This window comes from Propithecus coquereli, unplaced genomic scaffold (genome assembly GCF_000956105.1).
Source record: "Propithecus coquereli isolate 6110/MARCELLA unplaced genomic scaffold, Pcoq_1.0 Scaffold153, whole genome shotgun sequence".
Taxonomy (NCBI): Eukaryota; Metazoa; Chordata; class Mammalia; order Primates; family Indriidae; genus Propithecus; species Propithecus coquereli.
Genome location: NW_012139747.1, coordinates 881589 through 902557, shown reverse-complemented (window position 1 = coordinate 902557; position 20969 = coordinate 881589).

Here is a 20969-nt window from a genome sequence, read left to right as displayed (position 1 = left end):
GAAAGAAAATAAAATATTGCTACCATAAAGTTTGGGGACATCACTACAGATCCAATGGACATTAAAAGGATAACAAAAGAATATTATGAACAACTCCATGCCCATAAATTTGAAAACATGGGTGAAATAGATCAATCTGCCAAAACTCACCCAAGAAGAAGTAGACAATTTGAATAGGCTTATATCTATTAAAGAAACTGAATCAATAATTAATAACCTTTCATAACAGAAAGCACCAGGCCCGTATGAGTTCACTGGTGAATCCTATCCAACATTTAAGGAAGAAATTATATGAATTCTCCACAATCCCTTCTAGAAGACAAAAGCGTAGGAAATACTTACTCACTTTATGAGGCTATCATTACCCTATTACCAAAACCAGACAAAGACATTGTAAAAAAAGTAAACGGCATATTAATATCTCACTTGAACATAAATCCAAAACAAGCAGAGAGATATAAATAATATGGATTAGAATGAAATATATGAAATAGAGATTAGAAAAATATAGAAAATCAACACTAAAATTAGGTTCTTTTAAATAAAAAAAAAGACACACATAACCAAATCTGACTTTATAAGAAATAAAAAATATATCTAGATCCCTAGAGGTAATGGAATTGCATTAGCAATTTTTTAAAAAATCCCACAGATAAAAAGTTTAGAACTAGATATTGTTTCACTGGTGAATTCTACCAATTTTTTTAAAAGAAAAATTGACACCAATCTTTAACAAATTCTTCCAAAAAAAAAGAGGAGGGAGCACCTCCTACCTCATTCCGTAAGACCAATATTACCCTGATATCAAAATAAAAGAAAATCAGAAAAAGAAAACTATAGAAAAATATTCCTTATGATTATAGATACAAAAGCATTTTAAAAATTATATACCATGACTAACTGGAATTTATGTCAGGAATGCAAGATTGGTTCAACATATATAAAATAATCAATGTAATAAACCATATTAATAGAATAAAAGATTTAAAAAAGCTCACACAAGAGACATAAAGCAAGCATTGACAAAATTCAACACAATTTCATGATGAAAAGATTCACTATACTAGGAATAGAGGGGAAGGTCCTTAACCTGATAGATGACATCTAGGAAAAACCCACAGCTACCATCACACTTAATGGTGAAAGACTGAAAACTCCCACCCTCTATGAAGCTTTCCCCCTTTTTCTCCATTTCTATTCAACAATGTACTAGAGGTACTAACCTAGGAAATTTGACTGGAAAAACAAACCCAACACCACCTAATTCTAAGGAGAAGGCAGAGGTACCTGGATCTCTTATCTATTACTATTAATAATAGAAATGTAAAATGATACAGACACATTGGAAACAGTTTGCTATTTCTTATAAGGTTAAATATATTGGCTATATGAGCCAGCATCCCACTCCTAGGTATTTACCCAAAAGTAATGAAAACATATCCATGCAGAGACCTGCAGGAGAATGCATACAGGCAGCTTTATTCATAACACAAAACTGAAAATAACCCAATGTTGTTGAGCAATGCTTATAAAATTGTGATACATCCATGCAATGGAAAACCACTCAGCAATAAGAAGGAATAAACTACTATTACATACATCAACAGAGATGATTCTCAGAATCATCAAGCTAAATACAAGAAACTAGACTCAAAAGTCTGCATACTATATGATTCCATTTATGTGACATTCTGGACATGGCAAAACTAAGAACATAAAACAGCAACAGTAAGGGGTAGAGTTAACTGCAAAAATATATAGGACTCTTTGAGGTGATGGAACTGTTCCACATGGTGATCATGGTGGTCATATGATGACACATTTGTCAAAACTCCAAGAACTGTACCTAAAACGTGAAATTTGTTCATGTAAATGATTCCGTAACATACCTGACAAAAGAAAAGAAATAAACATGCTCCAGGAACATAATACTACATATGTATTCTTCTATCAGTTCATCAGCTGTTTTTATTTTCTGCTGTGTTTTTTCCTTCTGACTGAAAATAAGTAACTAAAAGCCGAGGTGGGAGAGCCCTGGCTCACAGATGCTGTAATTGGGCTCTTCTTTAAATTTCATTTCAACAAAAATGAGCCAAAATAAATGACACACTGGCAACTTGGCAGCACAAAGAAGAGACAAAGCAGGCAAAATAACATGACATGATTCCATTTGTTGAAATTTATGAAGTAATTTATTTATAATGATTACAGCTGTGTAAATAGCCGTAATCAGGCTTACAAAAGCCTTATGCAAACTCTGTTCTTTATGCATCCAATTTCCTCCCTAAGAATGTCAACCCGGTGGAGTTGGATGTACACAAGAAGCTTGAAAGAACACAGACATTTAGGACGAGATTCAGCCGGCACCAATACATACTGCTTGGTAGATTACCAAAGCCAAGCCCAACTTCCACTTGCAACCACAACTACAAAACTTGAATTTCGTATTGCTTATAAGCCTCTCTGAAAATGTCAATATTTCTTATCAGATTACAGGGGAGAATGAAGCTAGGAAAAACGTGAATTGTTGAGTACGTTCAACGTACACATTTTCTTCAGTCCTTATCAGCTTATAAGAGAGATTTACGGGCCCCACTTAGTATAATAATAAACAAATTATCTCTAAATCAAGGATCAGCTGTTTGAGTTTAACAGGTAACATCTGCTACAAATCATACAGAGGGAGCAGACTTAATTTGAGAGTCACACACGCCCTCCCTTCCCTTCCTCATCCCTTCTGTTGCCAGCCTTGTTGTTCCCTTATTTTAATGCCAGTCAACATCCCATGGCTGATTTGGGTAGAGAGTATAAAGACGGGGAAGGAAGAGGAGAATCATCTCGGGCAATTTACGAACACTGAAGCCCTAGAAGCCACCACAGTCATATTCTAAATTCATTACCATCTTTTACTTTAGACTATATTGACAATCTGTGAAATGAAGGGAAAGTTTCAGGATAAGTGCTTGCTAACAATTGAAGTAAATGATCGATAAATTCGCAGTTTACCTCAAACTTTCAGTGAGCAATCTCCTATTTGAACTCTAATCCACTGCTCTCCTATCTGCAAGGCTGCAACATCCTTGTGGTAAAGGTATCTAAGAACTGTATGGTTCAGATCTTTTGCTCCCCTCATTATCACCTCTAAATAAAGATTTATTTTGAAAGAAAATAAAATATTGCTACCATAAAGTTTGTGTTATCACTAACATAATTATTCATATGCTGGTCATTTAATATATTCTACCATCTATTCATTCATTCAAAAAATATAAAGCTGGCATGAATTGCAATTCATAGAATATAACCATGGACACCGAGTCTACTCACTCATTCAACACACATTGGCTGGGTACCTCCCAGGCTAGGTGCAACAGATGACAATCCAAAGACAAGCCAATTCCACATCCTCCATGGAACAGAATATTCTCAGAGCAAAGAGGAAAAGAAGGGCAAAAAATATATATATACAAAGGGGATAATTGGAGAGTATGGTAAGAAAATAAAAGAAATAGGTCATTAAAGCAAAAAAATGCAAAAGTCCTAAGATGGATTGAATTCAGGAGGCCACTTCTATCTCTCTCGATTGCTAACGCCTGGAAGACATTGGTTCACTGTGGCTTTACAGCTGGGAAGGTCTAGAGACAATTGAGTCAATGTAAAATTGTCCTTCATTTTACATATCAGAGCAGCAGGTTCCAATAGAAAAGCCAGACTAGTCTAGGCCACATGAAAATGCTGGGGTGGGCACCTATGTCCAGAACACACTGAAAGAATTGAGTAGAAATCATCGTCAGCAGGTTCTCGTGCTATCAATCTTTGAGACACCCCACTTTCACGTGCCCAAGTCTCTTTCAAACTTTTCTGCCAACTCTGAGATAGTTGGTTTTGGAGTCATGGTCACTGTTGTTTTGGAGAAGTCTTCAAGATAGAGGCTTTGATCCTGTATAACCAGCTCCATTCTGGAATTTTCCAAGTAGTCCTGTGTGGCCCAAAGAAACAATATCTTGTATAATTGCATCTGCCAACATTAGCATAGTATCTCCCAGGACACAAAGCACCGTAATGGACAATTCTGCATTTGAGTCTTACAATGCTGCTAAACAGGTATTACAATCACCACATTATAAAAGAGGAAGCAGGCCTTGGGAGATCACATGGCCTGTCCAAGTTCATATATCTGGTTCTAAATGGCAAAGCTATAGCTTAATTCCAGAGAGGGTGAGCAACTGTCCAATTTACTCAGGACTGAGGAGATTCCCAGGAAGTGGGACTTTCAGTATTAAAACCAGAACAGTTCCAGTCAAATCAGGTCCCTTGATAACGCTATTACCAGGTCTATGAAATTTAATGTCTAGCATGCCTGCCACCAAGGACCAGGAGAGCAGGACTCTAGAGTTTGTTTCTTTTTTTCTCCAAGTCCTAAGGCAAGTTATTCTAATTGACCAGTGGTCCTAGAAACCTGTAAGGAATCACCACCTCCGCAACCCCAATAGCCTCTAACAGCTATGTGTTTTAGCATCACACGGTTGGATGGCCATGCTTTGAAATACAAACCTGAGAAGAGAATAATAAACTTTAAAATAGCAAAGCAGGTTTCAAGTACCCCAGGACCACCCATTTTTCAGCACTTTTTATGCTCTTCTTTGCCTAATGGGAACATTGGTTGGAGAAGAGGAAGGGAGTTATTTTAAAAGTTTTGCACACATCTCATCAGAGTATTTGACAATGCACCATTCATGCTGGGTTAATCATTGCTGTGGGTGTCCCAGGAATGACAGGGAACAATTTTATGAAAACTTTATAGTCAGTAACATACTCCCACGGAGGAGCAAGGGGAAGGCAAACAGCTCCTCCCTGTCACTGGAGCTTGAGGGGCCTGCAACCCTAATAAATATCAAATTGCAAGGAAGACTAGTAAGTTCCTTTTGAAACAATTTCATTGGAATTATGCAAGGAAGTTAGAATAATGACTAGAGAAAGCATTCTAGACAAAAACCATTTAATTGATTCTTAAAGCTTTGAAGTTGTATATAATTTTTAAAACGTGAGAAAAAACCATGGTTCTCTTAATAAGAGCAAGGAACATATGCTGAGAATTCACAATATGTCTGATACTCCTCTGAGGATTTTACATGCTAAACTATGAGCAGAATGATACCTTTCCCTTAAGAGATTTGAAGAACGGCTTTTAGGCAGGAGGGTGAAACCTTGTGACTTAGTCCTTTCAGTGTCTTGTGATAGTGAAATTCAAAGAGAGGCCTATCCAAAATGCTGTTGCTTGCATTCGATTAAAAATTTTTCTCTATGAAGTTTCTCCTTAGCATATGTATACATGGTTTCTAGATTAAATGTTAGCAAAGTAACTGTGCCTGCCACACATTTTTCTACCTTTTATGAAAATACCCCAAAATATAAGCAAGTTAGAGAAAAAGACAAAAATTAGACATAACAATGCAAACAAAAGTTAACAGAAAAGCAGATGTCATGTGGGAAGGGAATTTCTACTGACTACAATAGAAAGGGGTTGGCTTAGGAACTTTATTTTTAGACGACACAATACTTGCTCTATACTCAGAACGAGTTCAAAATAGACCCAGAGAAGACAGAAAAAGACTGATTCATCCTTGCTCCTTGCATTACATCCCGGATCAAAAGGCAGCAGCGTTTAGAAAGACGGGCAGCCATGACCCAAAAGCTAAGAAATCACGTCCGCATCCCTTTTGCTGCATCCTTAGGAGACCACAGCTCCCAGCATGCACTGTGGCAGAAGCTAAGGTGGGAGGTTTAGAGCCAGGTTGTGTCTTAGAATGCTTGGTTATGTAAGGATAAGCCTTGTAAGACAGGGAAGCAACAGAAAGAACACTGCCGGAGGCCCTTCAGGATGAGCCATCTTGAGTGTGGGGTGGAGGATAGTAAGTTGCAAGAGGCCAAAGAGCCCCTAAATCTATCTCTGGTTCCATTTTTATGAGAAGGGGAGGGTATAAAGACAGCCAATCCACACATTAATTGGTAAACACTCAAATTTCTCATGCAAGGACAATTAATCTGAAAACACCAGTATCAGCTGTTTCCCCTCTAATGTATAGGATATAAAACGTTTCATAAAAATATATGTCTGAAAAATATTACTACACTCCACAATAAAAGTTAGAGTATATATCTTCATTTCTTTCCATGGATGACACAGTTAAGTATCAACAAACTGGAACTGGGAAAATAAGTACAATTACCAAAGAGGGAGAATCAAAATAGATTCAAGAAAGGCTGGCTAGGATAAAATTTAAAAAAAAAAATGGAAATGGAAAATTAAATTTATACAATTAAAATAGAAAGCAATAAAGAGCATGATGATCACTGCAGAAAATTGAAGCACTGTTTACCTACATCAATTTTAAAAGTTGTCTAAAAATGAAGAATAAAAGCAAATAGAGAGAAAAATAGAAAAAAATTAAAAACATATAGAGAAAATAGATTCAAGAGAATTATAAATATTCCTAGGACAGAAAATAGAGCAGGAGGACAAATGCAATAATGACAACTATAAGGGAAGAAAAAATTTTTCCACATAAAGCAAGCCCTAATTTTTTATACATATGGAAAGATCTCTTTGAATTCTATGGGAATTTAAAAGAATCTCCTTTCAGACCAACCTCAGATGCTTATTTTCTAGAATCATAATGAAAAAAAGAGGCAGGAAAAAGTCAATAAATAAAATCATTCAAACTGATGTTATACATCTCTACAATATTGCATGTATCAAATTAGTAAAACAGTGTCTATGTTTTGAATGGCAAAAGCTTGAGGTTTCTGTATTCCATACTCAGCAAAGTTCCATCACTGAACCATGAAATTATCTGGGAGACATTTTTATCTATGTATGACTCAGAAAATATAACAAACATGACCCTGTCTTCAGAATATTACTAAGAAAACTCAAGAATTAAAGTTTAGGGGCTGAGCACGGTGGCTCACGCCTGTAATCCTAGCACTCTGGGAGGCCGAGGAGGGCGGATCATTTGAGCTCAGGAGTTCGAGACCAGCCTGAGCAAGAGCGAGACCCCATCTCTACTAAAAGTAGAAAGAAATTAGCCAAACAACTAAAAATAGAAAAACAAACAAATTAGCCGGGCATGGTGGCGTGTGCTTGTGGTCCCAGCTACCTGGGAGGCTGAGGCAGGAGGATTGCTTGAGCCCAGGAGTTTGAGGTTGCTGTGAGCGAGGCTGACGCAACGGCACTCTAGCCCAGGCAAGAGAGTGAGACTGTGTCCCCCCACCCAAAAAGAATTAAACTTCAGGATTCAAGTTCAATGAATGTTGAAACAAATGAAATATTTAGTTAGATAACAACTGTATAAATATTGTTTCAAAATTGAATGTGCAAGCTAAATAATTTCTGAAGATAAAAGTTTTATGGTCAAAAAAGTATTTAGTAATAATCTTGGTCTTTATTTCTAAAGGCTGTATGCTGGGTTGGGTGGGAGAAATGAAACTTGGGCCATATTTCTTTCTCCAAGTGGATTTTCAGTAGTCCTTGTTTTCTTTTTGATAAGAAGAAATCTGATAAAGTTAAAGTTATCTATTGGTATAATTTAAAACAATACATCCATTTTTAAAACAACCGTTGAATGTTAAGTATAAATAAAATATAGTCCATATATAGAGAAAAGAAAAATCAAAAGAAAAAGTTCAACACAAAAAGAAAAATTTGAGCCAAATATTAGTTTTCATCAGTAAAATAAGGCAATTTTTTTAGGTTTTGTTTATTTAAATATTGTAATTTTAAATGTGTCATTGGATATAGTCAATTTCTTTAAAATATTTCCCTTTCAATAGGGATCCTATTTTTCCTCTGAAAAAAAGAAATAAACCTCAACAAATCCAAAATAAAAGAAAAAAGTACAAGCCACATTCCCTTAACATTATTGAATAAAACTAGAAATTGCAAAAGAAAGTAAGAAAACAATGTAAATGTTTAAAAATTAATGTTTCTAAATAATTTTTGGGTCACAGAGGTAAAATATTTTAAGTAGAGGCTATTAATATTTATTAGGTCATTAAATATGAAATGTCCATTTTGTATCGTAAGTGTAGCTTATTATATCTCAAACAAGAAGCAGTACGATTAATCAAAGTATATGCCTGAACTATCAACATGGTTTTGCCATCTTAATGGCAGCTTGTTTATGCCAGCAGCAAACAAACCTGGAGAGTGAGTGACAATGAAATCATCAAAGGCATCTTCCACAGCTTGTTGAGAATTGAATATTTTTCCTTGCAAGAAGTAGTACAAATACTGGAAGAAGTGGTAGTCAATTGGTACGAGATCCGGTGAACACGGTGGATAACAGAGAGTTTCGAAGTCCAGCTTCTGTAGTTTAAGAAGCATTGTTTGTGTGACATGTGGTTGAGCACTGTCTTGCAAGAGGATTGGTCTGTCTCTATTGTCCAATTTTGGCTGCTTAATCGCAAGCATGCTAATCATTTCGTCCAACTGGTTGCAGTAGACATCCACTGTAATCAATTGACCAGATTTCATGAAGCTGTAGTGGATAATACCAGCACTGGACCACCAAACAGACACCATTAGCTTTATTTGATGAATATTCAGTTTTGGACTGTGTTTCAGCATTTCATCTTTATCCATTGTGCCAAATGCTTGCAATTGTCAAAATAATCCATTTTTCATCACACGTAAAATACGGTATAGAAATGGTTCATCTTTATGTCGTGACAGCAGAGAAAGGCAAGATTCCAGAGGATTTCTCTTCTGACGCTTGTTTAATTCATGTGGAACCCATCTATCCAGCTTCTTTTTTTTTTTTTTTTTTTGAGACAGAGTCTCACTGTGTTGCCCGGGCTAGAGTGCCGTGGCGTCATCCTAGCTTACAGCAACCTCAAACTCCTGGGCTCAAGTGATCCTCCTGCCTCAGCCTCCCGAGTAGCTGGGACTACAGGCATGCGCCACCATGCCCAGCTAATTTTTTCTATATATTTTTAGTTGTCCAATCAATTTCTTTCTAATTTTAGTAGAGACGGGCTCTCGCTCTTGCTCAGGCTGGTCTCGAACCCCTGAGCTGCTCAGGCTGGTCTCGAACTCCTGAGCTCAAACAATCCGCCCGCCTCAGCCTCCCAGAGAGCTAGGATTACAGGTGTGAGCCACCGCGCCCGGCCCTATCCAGCTTCTTTACCTTGCTGATTTGTTTCAAATCGTTGAATATTGTTGGAACAGTAACATCGAACCTTGCTACTAATTCATGGGTAGGTTGAGATGCATTTGCTTCCACTATAGCTTTCAGCTCATCATTATCCACCTTGGTCTTAAGTCGCCCACGTGGCTCATTTTAAAGGTTCCACCAGAATGGAACTTCTCAAACCATCGATGTACTGTGCGTTCATTATCCACATCCTTTCCAAACACTTCATTGATATTTGGAACTGTTTGTTTTGCATCAGTTCCACTATGGAACTCACGTTCGAAAATAACTTGAATTTTTGACTTATCCATGGTTTCAAAAAAATTGCTCTAAAAGATTTTTGAGATAATCACAAGCCAGAATGTGTGTTTGAAAGACTGAGGATGTACCTTCACAATAAACATAAAACAAGAAATGTCAAAGTGAAATGTCAGAGATATCAACTGTCTAACTTAGTACTTAAGGAAATCAGACATTTTATACTTAATAACCTAAGAGAAGTAACAAACATGAAAATATTTCATATGAAATATATGGGATACCACAAAATTGCACCCCATGGACCTATAGAAAGAAGGTCAGTAATGTATTCATTCATCAAATTTTTGTACATCTCCAATGACTATAGGTACTGCCCCAGTTGCTGGGTGCCGAAAGATAAATAAGACAGAGTTCTTGTTCCTGAGGACCTCATGGTCCAGAGAAGACAAGCACAGGAAATAATACCAGCAATACAGTGGACTAAGCAGCATGTTGGCCCTGTTCACAGAATGATGCAAAAACATTAAGTGACACAGTTGCCTAAGTCTTCCTGGAGGATACTATGCCCAGGCCAAATCTCAGTGGCTGAGTAGGAGTTACTCAGAGAAGGAGCTGGAAGACAATGTACCTGATAGAACTGACAATACAAATAAAGACAGGGAGACAAGAAGTAGTATTTTCTGTGTGATGAATATGGCTAGCTCATAAATTGTAAGCTAGGGAGTGGTGAAAGAGAGCTAAGAAAGTAACAGGAAGTAAAGGCAGGCCATTGAGTTCTTTTTAAGGTTCTTGGGACTCATCGTGTAAGGAAAGAGGCTTTAGTAGTCTTGAAGCAGAGGATGGCAAGGTAATATTGTTATAGAGTGCTCTGAAGGTTGTTGGAAATACAGAATCTGAGGAAGCAAGACAAGTTAAGGAAAAGAAAGTAGGCTGTGAAAGTGGTCCCGGTTACAAATGATTCTAGCCTGGATTCATGCAAGGGTATCAGGGATGGAAACCAGTGGATGAATTCAAGAAAAGTTAAGGAGATGATATTCAGGGTTTGGTGAAATCCTTGATGTTTATCTAGGGGAGGCTTCTGGCTTGAGACATAATTGGTGCCAATAATTACAGGAGTAGGGACCCAGTGGAGGGGACAGGTGAGGAGTACAATTTTAAGCAGGGTGATTTTGAGATTATTCTCAGTGCATCTAGTAAACAATTTTAATGTATTTATACTAATCTAAATATCTGGAAAAGCAGGAAGGCATAGATAGTTTTGTGGCTCAACAACACAGAGAATGTTTGCAGCCTTGAGGATGAATAAAATCACCAGGTGAAGGGTAATGAGAAGAATAGGGACTCAGGGTGGAACACTGAGGGACGTGAAGTATGAACAGAAGACAGAGAGATTCTGAAGTTGAAAGTAAAAAACATAAATTAGAATGATCAGGAATGTCAGGACTGTGTGTGCTGCAAAAATCAAAGGGTGTTGAATTTCAAGGAGAGGACAATTTATAATGTCATGAGAAGCAAGGTGAGGGCTGCATCACTCTTTGCAGCAGGAGACATTCAATGACATTAGCAAGAGGGGTTTTCAAAGAGGGGTGAGAAAGAAGCCCAAACTCAGTAGCTCAGGTTAGCTGATGAAGGGAAAAGAGTTTGGATAGAAGACAAGAAGGAAATGTGGGGGTCAAGGAAGAGTGTTTTCAGAATTAAAGGGACTTCTCCAAATGTGTACGTTCTTGTGAAAGATCTAATGGGAGGATGACGTCTTAGGTAAATGAGACAGATTCTGAGAGGAAGCAGGAGGGAAGAATATAGCACAGCTTCATATCTGCTCCTGCAAGCTTAGTCCTGGTTGAGTATCTACCTGTTCTAGAACAGAGTGTCTCAAAGTTTAGCATGCATCAAAATTACCCGGAGTGCTTACTAAAACACAGACTTACAGCCCCAAACCCAGAGGTTGTGATTTAGAAGGTCAAGTATGGGCTGGAGAATTAGAGTTTCTAACAACTCCTCAGTGATGCTGATGCTGCTGGTCAAAGGACCCGGTAGTATTTGTCTTTCTCTTTGTCAGGATCCACACTTTTTCATCCTTTTTGTCTCAGTTTACCCTGCTCTCACTATCTAAAAGTCCATCTCTAATATTACCTATAGCTTTCTTTCAGCTCTCTAGTATTTTCAACAAATGCTATGTCCTTCATAAAGCCCTTTCCAATTTATCCCAAATGGATTCCAGTGTCTTACCTCTGTAGGACCACACTGTTCTATATTTAATAACTTCCTAAAAAGGAAACATCTTTCATTACGGTTTTGTGTCTACTTCTCATCACTTCTAATAAACTATAGGTTCACTGAAGGCAGGGATTGCTATGCCTTCCTCATAGGCTGTCTCACACGTGGCTCTATCTGAATTGCAAGCTATAAAATTGCACACACAGAGCTTAGAATGCAATTATCAGCCTCTCCTATGAGGCCATCTTTGCATTTCCAGTTCAGTTGGAAGAAGGCAAATGGGCCTTCCTTAAAAACCTGTATCAAGCTGAAAATTTATGTTTCTAGGGCAAAGATTCTGAATAGCTCAGAATGCACACATTTTAGTTCTCTGAGGCTTGTTTCTCACTCCTGTAGTCACTGATATTGAACTTCACTGATGCATTTTGCTAGGCTACGAAGCAGATATAACCAGAGGGAGAACACACTTGAACTCAAGGTTTAATTCAATTCCAAACCAGAGCTCCATTGTATGCATTATTTATCAATAGCATTTAAGTGCCCGCGATGAGCCAGCCTGACTGGGCTCCATAAATAAACTATGTCAAACTTGGTCCCTGTCCTGCAACTTTTCACTCTCTAAAGAGGAAAAAGGAAACCAGATATACAGTTTCCATCAAGATAATTATGACTAAGTGACACTTAGAAAATTGGCCAGCCATGACAATAAGCCATTTACACCTAGGAAGGAAGGTAAGACGTGCCGTGGGGAACCATGAACCCTTCTTGCGAAGGACTTTTTTTTTTTCATTTTCTACAAAAGCTTTTGCCTTCTAACAGTATAGAGATTCTTTTTCTCAATTCTGTTTCAACTCAGCTATAAAAAGGAAGACCTCTGAGCAAGGAAGTCTTCAGTGAGTGAGAAGAAGATCACTTGCTGTGTTAATGTCTTGTGGAGAATCATAGCATCTTAGCAATTAAAAGAAATGTAGTGGACAAGTATACCAACTTCCATTTCTATCCCTTTTGGGACAATTTTATTTTTGGTAGTAAGAGAGGTACAGGAAAGAAAATAAATGGGGATTCTCAGTGATAATTGCTGAGATAGAAGCAAAGGATGAAGTAAAGATATTGTATTGTAGAAGAGACCAAATGCAGTAGTGTGGTCTGAACGTTACAGAAAAGACCCAAAGCTGGGTGTGGTCCCAACAAAGAAAGTAAAGAGATCCCTGTACAGTAGGCATGTGTGGCCTTAGGTTTCTTGGCTAATGCCTTTACTGGCTCTACTTTTAGCTCTCATTTCTGGACCCTGCAGTCTCCACTATCTAGTAACATTCATACAGAACCAAATTCAGATCCTAACTATTTCTCTCCAGCGGGAACCCCATCCTCCCTCTGATCTGTTTTTCAAGACTGTCCATTTTCCACCCCCTCCCTTTTAATAATTCAAATGAACTCCATAAAAAACCTCAGTGCCCCTTCTCAGGCGGAAGCAGTTACAGAAGAAAGCCCTCCACCCATTTTCCCTGTTTCTGAGTTCATTTTTCAAATAGAAATTTTAATTTAAACAACAAAAAGGGGAGAATGAAAGAGGTTATTTGCTGCAATAACAGGAAAATACCTAATCTCACAATTCCCCCAGTAACAGTTAAAGATCCATCCTGTGAGTTCTCTCACTAACAGGTACCCTGCAGGAGTTCTGTTTTGCACAACTTCTGAAAAGAGCTGAAAGAACACAAAAGAGATGTAAATCTCTCTTTCAAAATTGTTTTTTTTTTTTTTTTTTGAAACTCTGCTTTTACAGAGTTCCTGAGTAAACAGCAGAAGAACTAGCTACAGCCTCAACCATATCTCGAGGACAGAGTCACAAGTCCTGTGATAATCCCTTCTCCAAGGAAAGGCAGAAAGCGAAGTCTTGGACTTTGACGTACTGCTGCCGCTTTCATTGTGGGCTGACAGCCATCACTATTTTTTCTCTCTTCATGCCCCTTAAAAGCAGCAAGCCTCTTGCCCTCGCTGCTGGCACCCCTTCTCTTTCTTTGGGATGCCACGCCATCTCCCTGCTCTCTTTCCCCATCTTCCCCTCTCTCTTTCTATCCTTCTGAGAAGATAAAATAAACTTTTTTTTTTTACTTTTATATCTAGTCTCTGAGTGAGAAATATTTCTCCGCCCACACCATGAGCACCTACTAAGCTTTCCACCCTAACAGTGGGAAAGTAAGAATTTAGCAGAGGTGGAACAAAGAGGTTAGATGTTAAAAAGGAAATCTGGGTTCGTAATAAGGAGGTAGGACTGGGAATATTGGGTGTGAGACAGGCCAGTGCCTATGTATATATATCACCTTGGAACGATGGGATGATACCGACAAGAGGTACAGGCATGACGGTTGCGTGAGCCCAGTGAATAAAAAGACATTTGAGATAAATGACCTGTCTAATGATGTGATAAGACCCTAAAGAAAGAGGGAAAGAAGGAAGATATGAGAATGTGTAGGAAAATGAAAGCCATACGCAAAATCAAAGCAGGAAAAGACCACAAAGTAACAAATATACATTGAGTTGCTTCTGAGAGATTGAATATACAAACAGATAATAACCAGACCATAAATAAAAATAGAACTCTGATCCAAAACCTGAAGCAACCAGTCCAGGAAGCCAAATCACAACCTGTAGCAACTGGCTCCAGATGGCCAGGACTTGATTAGTAACTGACAGCTTTCCTACGTTTGGCCCCTGCTTCCAACATGAGAGCTGGAGAAAGCCAAATAGACCCTCATCACCCATCCCACAGGATGCCCCACACCTAGGCAGCCTGCCTCCAGCTGCCCCACGGCAACAGCCTCCAATCAGGGCATGCCTGAAGCCCTTCCTCTTTCCCACTGTAGAGCTCACCCACCCTCCTATCTACCCCTTTGTGTCTTCGCCAAATGCAAATGATGGAGGCTGACCCCCTTGCTACAACAAGCTCTGAATAAGCAGCCTTTGCTTGTTTTCGTTTGGGTGGTCTTGGTTTCTTTCCACACATCTATACAAACAACACTGTTCTGGGTGCTAAAAATAATAGTGAACAAAGCAGAAAAATATCCCTGCCCCTATGGACCTAATATTCTGTCTGGAAAGACAGACAAAAAGCAAGGGGATAAATTAAGGAAGTATGATGACAATGATAAAATATTATGACAAAAACAGGATAAAAGAGATGTAAAAGAAAGGCTTCCTAGAGGAGGTGATATTTCAGCTGAAAACTAAGGGGTAAAAAACCTTAGTTTTTTTACAGCCTTGTAAAGAGCTGGGGGAAGAGACTCCAAGTTGAGAGAACAGCACATAGAAAATCAGCCCTGGCAGAGTGCCCTTGATTTGTTTGGGAAACAGAAAAGGGCGGGTGTCAGGGATATGGCAAGCACAGGGCAGGTGGAGATGACCCTGGGAGGTGAGTAAGGCTGGGAGGTGAGTAAGGCTGGGATGCACAGGGCTGAGGCTGGATGCTCTTTCTGTGCTGGGATGGCATTGGAAGGTTTTAGGCAGGAACACTGGGGATCCCAAGACAAGTGCAAATGTACAAGCAGAATGTTTTAAATGCTCCTTTCCAGTCAATTACCACTATGGAGTCAGAGCAGTTCATCCTAAAGACTTCAAGTGTTTATAGTGATAACAGAAATGCTGCTGGGATAATAGTGCTTCAGTGTAATTAAGCACTTCTGGTCTTCCATCATGAGATGCAACAAGCATCAGCTCCTTCTCGAGATCCCATGCACAGCCCATAATGGACAATCCATCAATATCCTCTTCCTGCCACCCTAGGACTGTTTTATGAGGATACTGAAAGCTTTAATAAACCCTTTTAGATCATTTCTTTATGAGGCAGGGAATTAGTAGAGCTGAGAATGAAATAGGGTAGGGTCTGTCAACAAAGGGGGCACCATTGTTTTTATGACTTCTACCAGTGGTCTCTCGGTGGAAAACTCTAATTAGCTAGAATATTGATGTCATATGTGGTTGCATCGATCAGCTCTCTAAATAGCAACCATCACTTTGCTCACAGGGGGACTTGGCTGAGATTGCTAAGTCACAAAAGTCATTACAGGTAATGAGCCAAATTCTGCCATCACGAAGCCTGCTCCATCACTGGGAACAGGCTCCTTCAAAGGCTATGTGAACTCATTTCCCCCAATCATTAAAGAGTAGCAGGCCTCACTCACCAACTTGCAGGTCCACAGGGAAAAAAAGAAGTGTCATGGAGGGATGATGTTCCTAATTTCTGCCGCAGTCTGGTTTATAAATACAGAGCAGTTCAGGTATCAGAGCAATCTCGCTCTGTGAGTCTGCTGCACATGCCAGACCAAGATAAGGGCTGTGCCTAATGATGCAGCAAAAACAATATCGTCTGATGAATGTCATCATGCTCATGGCCAGTAGTGTCAGCGAGGACTTCTTCTTTAGAATCAATTAATCACTGGAGAAAGCATCCCTGTCTGTCCCCGTCTGTCCAACTTCTCCACGGAGGTAGAGAAATTGCAAACCTCAAGTGAGCAAGTAAAAGAGATGAGTAAGAAAGGATGTACAGCTGATGTGGTTGAACCACCACCCACACACACGTGCCTTCTTGCTCTCTTTATCTTACCTTGGCTTGATACGATGAACAGCACAGCCTTAGAATCTACTTTGGAAATAGGAGAGTCACAAGATAGGAGGAGCCTAGGTCCCTTGAAAAAACACCTGAAGGAAAGCTACCTGCCAAATGGACAGCACCTGTCATGAATTAACAGCAACAGGAAATAAATTTATACTATTTTAAGTAACCAAGATATTGAATGTATCTGTCATAGCTTCTGGCATTAGCCTAACATAATGTGTCTCCAACTAGTAAAACCAGACTTTTGTAGAATTCACACACATAAATGTGTTTGGTATGTGTATATCTCTTTAGGGTAACTATCATGGCCAAGCAATAAAGCAGCAATGCTTTTTAACAAATTTAATGAGACTAAATTTACACACCATACAATTCACCCATTGAAAGTATACAGTTTGGTGATTTTTGGTAAATTTACACAGTTGTGTAGAAAACTTGTATCGACCTCAAAGTTTCCTCATTTCTATTTGCAATCAATCTATACTCCTGTCCTTGGACACAGGAAAGTACAAATCTGCTTTTAGCATTTCTAGCATTTATCACTTAGTGTAATGTTTTGAAGTTCATTCATATTGTTGCAGGTATCAGCAGTTTGTTCTTTTTGATTGCTGCATAGTATTCCATTTATGGATATACTAAATTGTGTTTATCGGTTCACCAGTTGATGGACATTTGCGTTGTTTCTAGTTTTGGATTATTATTTATCCTGCTGCAATATATATCTTTGCGTGGACATTAATTAATTTCTCTTGGATGTGCCTAGGAGCTAAATTTCTAGATTGTATTAGCTACCATTTTATACCCAACAAGAGCCTTCTCTGATTCCCTTAGAGTCTTTTCCTTGGTTTTCCTAAATAATTTCTTTCATATTTAAAATACTGCATTTATCGCCTTGAATTAATTCACTGATTTTTGGTTTGTTTTTATTCACATATCCTTCTCTATGCTAACTAGACAGTGAGCTCCTTAAAGGTCAAAACATGTTTTTTTGTGATACATAAATGTTTAGAATAGTGATGAGTACTAAATGGTTGCTGAAAAAATAAAAAGCCAGAAAACTTGAGTTAAATAAGCTATTGTATGGTCAGAGTGCTGTATTGTGTTTTGTCGACTTGGTTTACCCTAGGAACTATGTTTTCTGTAATCCTCTGTTTGATCTCAGTAAGAGTTGACCAAAGGAAGAACATGAATGGGATTTGGAAGGAGAAAGTGACACGAAGCCATTGTTCTCCAAAGGTCATGGTGCTGAGATGCTGCTGTGGATAGAGCAGATACATCTTGTAGGCTCAGCTTGTCTATCTCCTCTGCTCCTTGTCCTGCTCCTCTTCCTCCCTGCAGGTCCTGCTGGCCAACAGCAGCCAAGGTCCACCACCAGATGCATGGCTGTGGATGCACAGAGGTGAGATCTAGACAGCAGCAATGACTTCCAAAAGACCCCTTCTTTTTTTTTTTCCATTTTTTTAAAAATTTAAACTAATTTAATTTTTTTTATTTATTTCAGAATATTACAGGGGTATGAATGTTTAGGTCACATATATTGCCTTTGCCCCACCCAAATCAGAGCAACAAGCATGCCCATCCCCCAGATTGTGTGCACCACACCCATTAGGTGTGAATATACCCATCCCCTCCTCCCCCCTACCACCTGCCTGACACCCCAACACCCGATGAATGTTACTACCGTATGTGCACGTAAGTGTTGATCCCCTTCTGCTCCTATTTTCGTCTTTCACTTTGATGGCCTGATGCACTTGACTACAGAATGTTCATGCGCGTTCTGAGGTCGCCCACCCCAGTGCTGCAATCAGACAAGTTAGCAGCTCTTCCTTTGCTTTTCTAATTCCCCTCCTGATCTGCACTCCCGGTTCTTGCCACATTTGAGCAAAGTCCCATAACAAAGCCCTCATTTAGTATTAATAGTAGCTCCATTTCCCTGGCTAAAACCTGACTTATACAATCCTTTAAGCATGAGCCATATGTAAATCCTCGTTCTTCTAAGAGCCCAGCACTGTGGCCTGGAGCCTCTGAAAAGCTGCCTAGTCCGCACTAAGCAGGTGGGCCCCCATCCTACGGTCCTACATGACATTTATTTTAAAAGGTCTTTCCATGCACAAAACATTACCCATGAGACTTAGGAAGAGTTTTGTTTCCAGCATTAAAATGTCACTGCAGATTTTTTAATGATACTGTTTTTCTTTTTCTTTTACTTCGCTTGGAATTTAAATTTTTTTCTGATAACATTTTAATTGCCATTAGAATGGTAGGCAATTGACATCTCTTAAATCTTCATTATAAGTGTTAATTGCAAACCTGAATCTTTGGGTAGACAAAAACAATTTGATGTAAACATGGAAAGAGACAGATCTAGAGTGGTTTTAAAAAAAGTAGAGAGAGAGAGAGAGAGAGAGAGGGAGGAAGGGAGAGAAAATCTAGAAAACAATTAGGGGCACTGCCATCTTATTTTCTTCTTTTGTCTTTCTTCTTACACATGCCTTCAATTGTTTACTTTAGAATAAAGATATTTTATTGGGTAAAATTATTGTTTCCTGTCTTCTACCCTTTTCAAACAGCAGAGCTAAAGCATCCAATATTCCTTCCTGGAAGTAGATTGTCTTCTGATATCTTGTCAATTGTAATTGGAACGTATTGCAGATCAGAGGCGGGAGAGTCACCATTAATGGTCTTTACCGTGAGTTATTACAGAGTGATGTTCCCCAGCCAAGGAGGCAGTTGTCTGGTCATGATCTCCTGTGACAAAAGCAAGGTTCTAAGAGTCATGAGATAATTGGTGATGGTGTCAGTACTTAGGGGCTCTAATGAGTTCAATTTCTGAGAACTTAACTGTGAAGTGGACACAACATTTTGTTGAATTTTGTTTTAACTGAGAGAAGCAGACTGATTTTGTCCTGTAGAGAATCACTTGAGCTCTTATCTGCATTATATATTTGAGGGCCAATAAGGACCCGTATTTTGAGGAAAAAGGATGAAAAAGAACTTACTATTATTTAGAAGCTTGAAAAAGATGCCATACCTGTTGCCAAGGTGTTCATTGCAAAGGAAGTGGGTCAACTTAAATAAGAGAAAAGACCAATACCCAATTTCTGCTCCCCAAGATGAACAAGGGGAGGAATGTGATCTTCACAGGCCAGTCGGCTGGGAGATGAAAGCAGTAAGTCTCCACAAATGTTTTTGAGAAAATAAAATGAATTTATTTTGTTTGAGATCCAAGCTCAAACATAAGGCCTAGGTGTGAGGTGATGATCAAGAAAGGACGCAGCCTCTGGCTGCTGCTGGAAGATCTTCCTGACCCTGGCAGTATATCCTGATAGCCCCGCGCAGTGCGCCAGGGCCATTCCAGCGGGGACTCAGAACAGCACAGCAGATGTAGTGTGGTGCGTGTGAAGTCCCACTTCAGATGGGTTTGAATCTCACCTTTCAGACTCAGAAGTTAAATGACTCAAGATTTAGAAGTCATTTAAATATTTTATGCCTCAATTTCCTCTTCTCTAAAATGGCCATAATAATAGTATCATGAAACTAAAAAAAAAATTAAGTGAGCTAATATATGCAAAGTTCTTTTAAAAAGTGCTTGAACCAAGAGCTGCTAGGCCATCTCCAAAACCCTGAAGAATGATAGGTATCCTCACAAGAGTTTCTATCACAACCCTACCTCCTTCCGTAATCACAGTTCCACCTTGGTATGGAGCTCTACCAACACACACACAAGCGCACATTGATCCAGCCATGGCCACTTGGTCCATTCAGAATATTTTCTTCCTCTACACCCCACCCCCAGGCACTGGTCCCCAGTCAGCGTCTCTGGCCCTTTTTCTATTTCTAAGGATCACTGTCCAAAGTGCCTTTGGATTCCCATATGGGCTCACCACCCATCACCACCACATTAACAGGCAGACAGGAGCTTACCCCCACCTGCCATAGGAGCTGCAGACAACCACCTGTGTTTCCTGCCTCACCGCAGTGTAGTTTTCACAGGTTGCCATAGACCCCACCACCAAAACACAACCTCTGTCTTCTATCCCAGCTGATTCATTACTCAAGTTAGTTCCTCTGCACCAGGACCCCAGCAGTTGTGAGCACCTGAGAAATGCAAGGAGTTCATGAATATTGATAACAACTCCCCGTTGCTCCTCACAGTGAAGCACTGGTTCCACTTTCAAAGCTGATGCTCAAGAATTGTTCCCACTTATATTTCAAACTGGTGTTTTGTTTTGTTTGTTTTTAGCTACATCAGTTGGCCTTTTTCGTTTACTCTAGAGCTTGCCTGTGCTTCCTAGTATTTCCTTGAGAACTAACGCATTTCTGGCTTGAAATATCCCTGAGATTGGTCACCAGTCAACCCAAGTAGATTCCATTTTGACAACCTCATTAATCACTGTAGGTTTATGTACCTTGCAGATATTTTGGCCTCTGGTTAAGTCTTTGTCCCATCACTGTAACTTTAAAGACTGATATTAAGCTATAAGAAAGTCAACGAATTAATTTATACATTCATTCACTCTCTGCCTGTTTCCATAAAAAAAAGAAACTTAGACCGGGCGCGGTGGCTCATGCCTGTAATCCTAGCACTCCGGGAGGCCGAGGCGGGCGGATTGTTTGAGCTCAGGAGTTCGAAACCAGCCTGAGGAAGAGCGAGACCCCGTCTCTACTAAAAATAGAAAGAAATT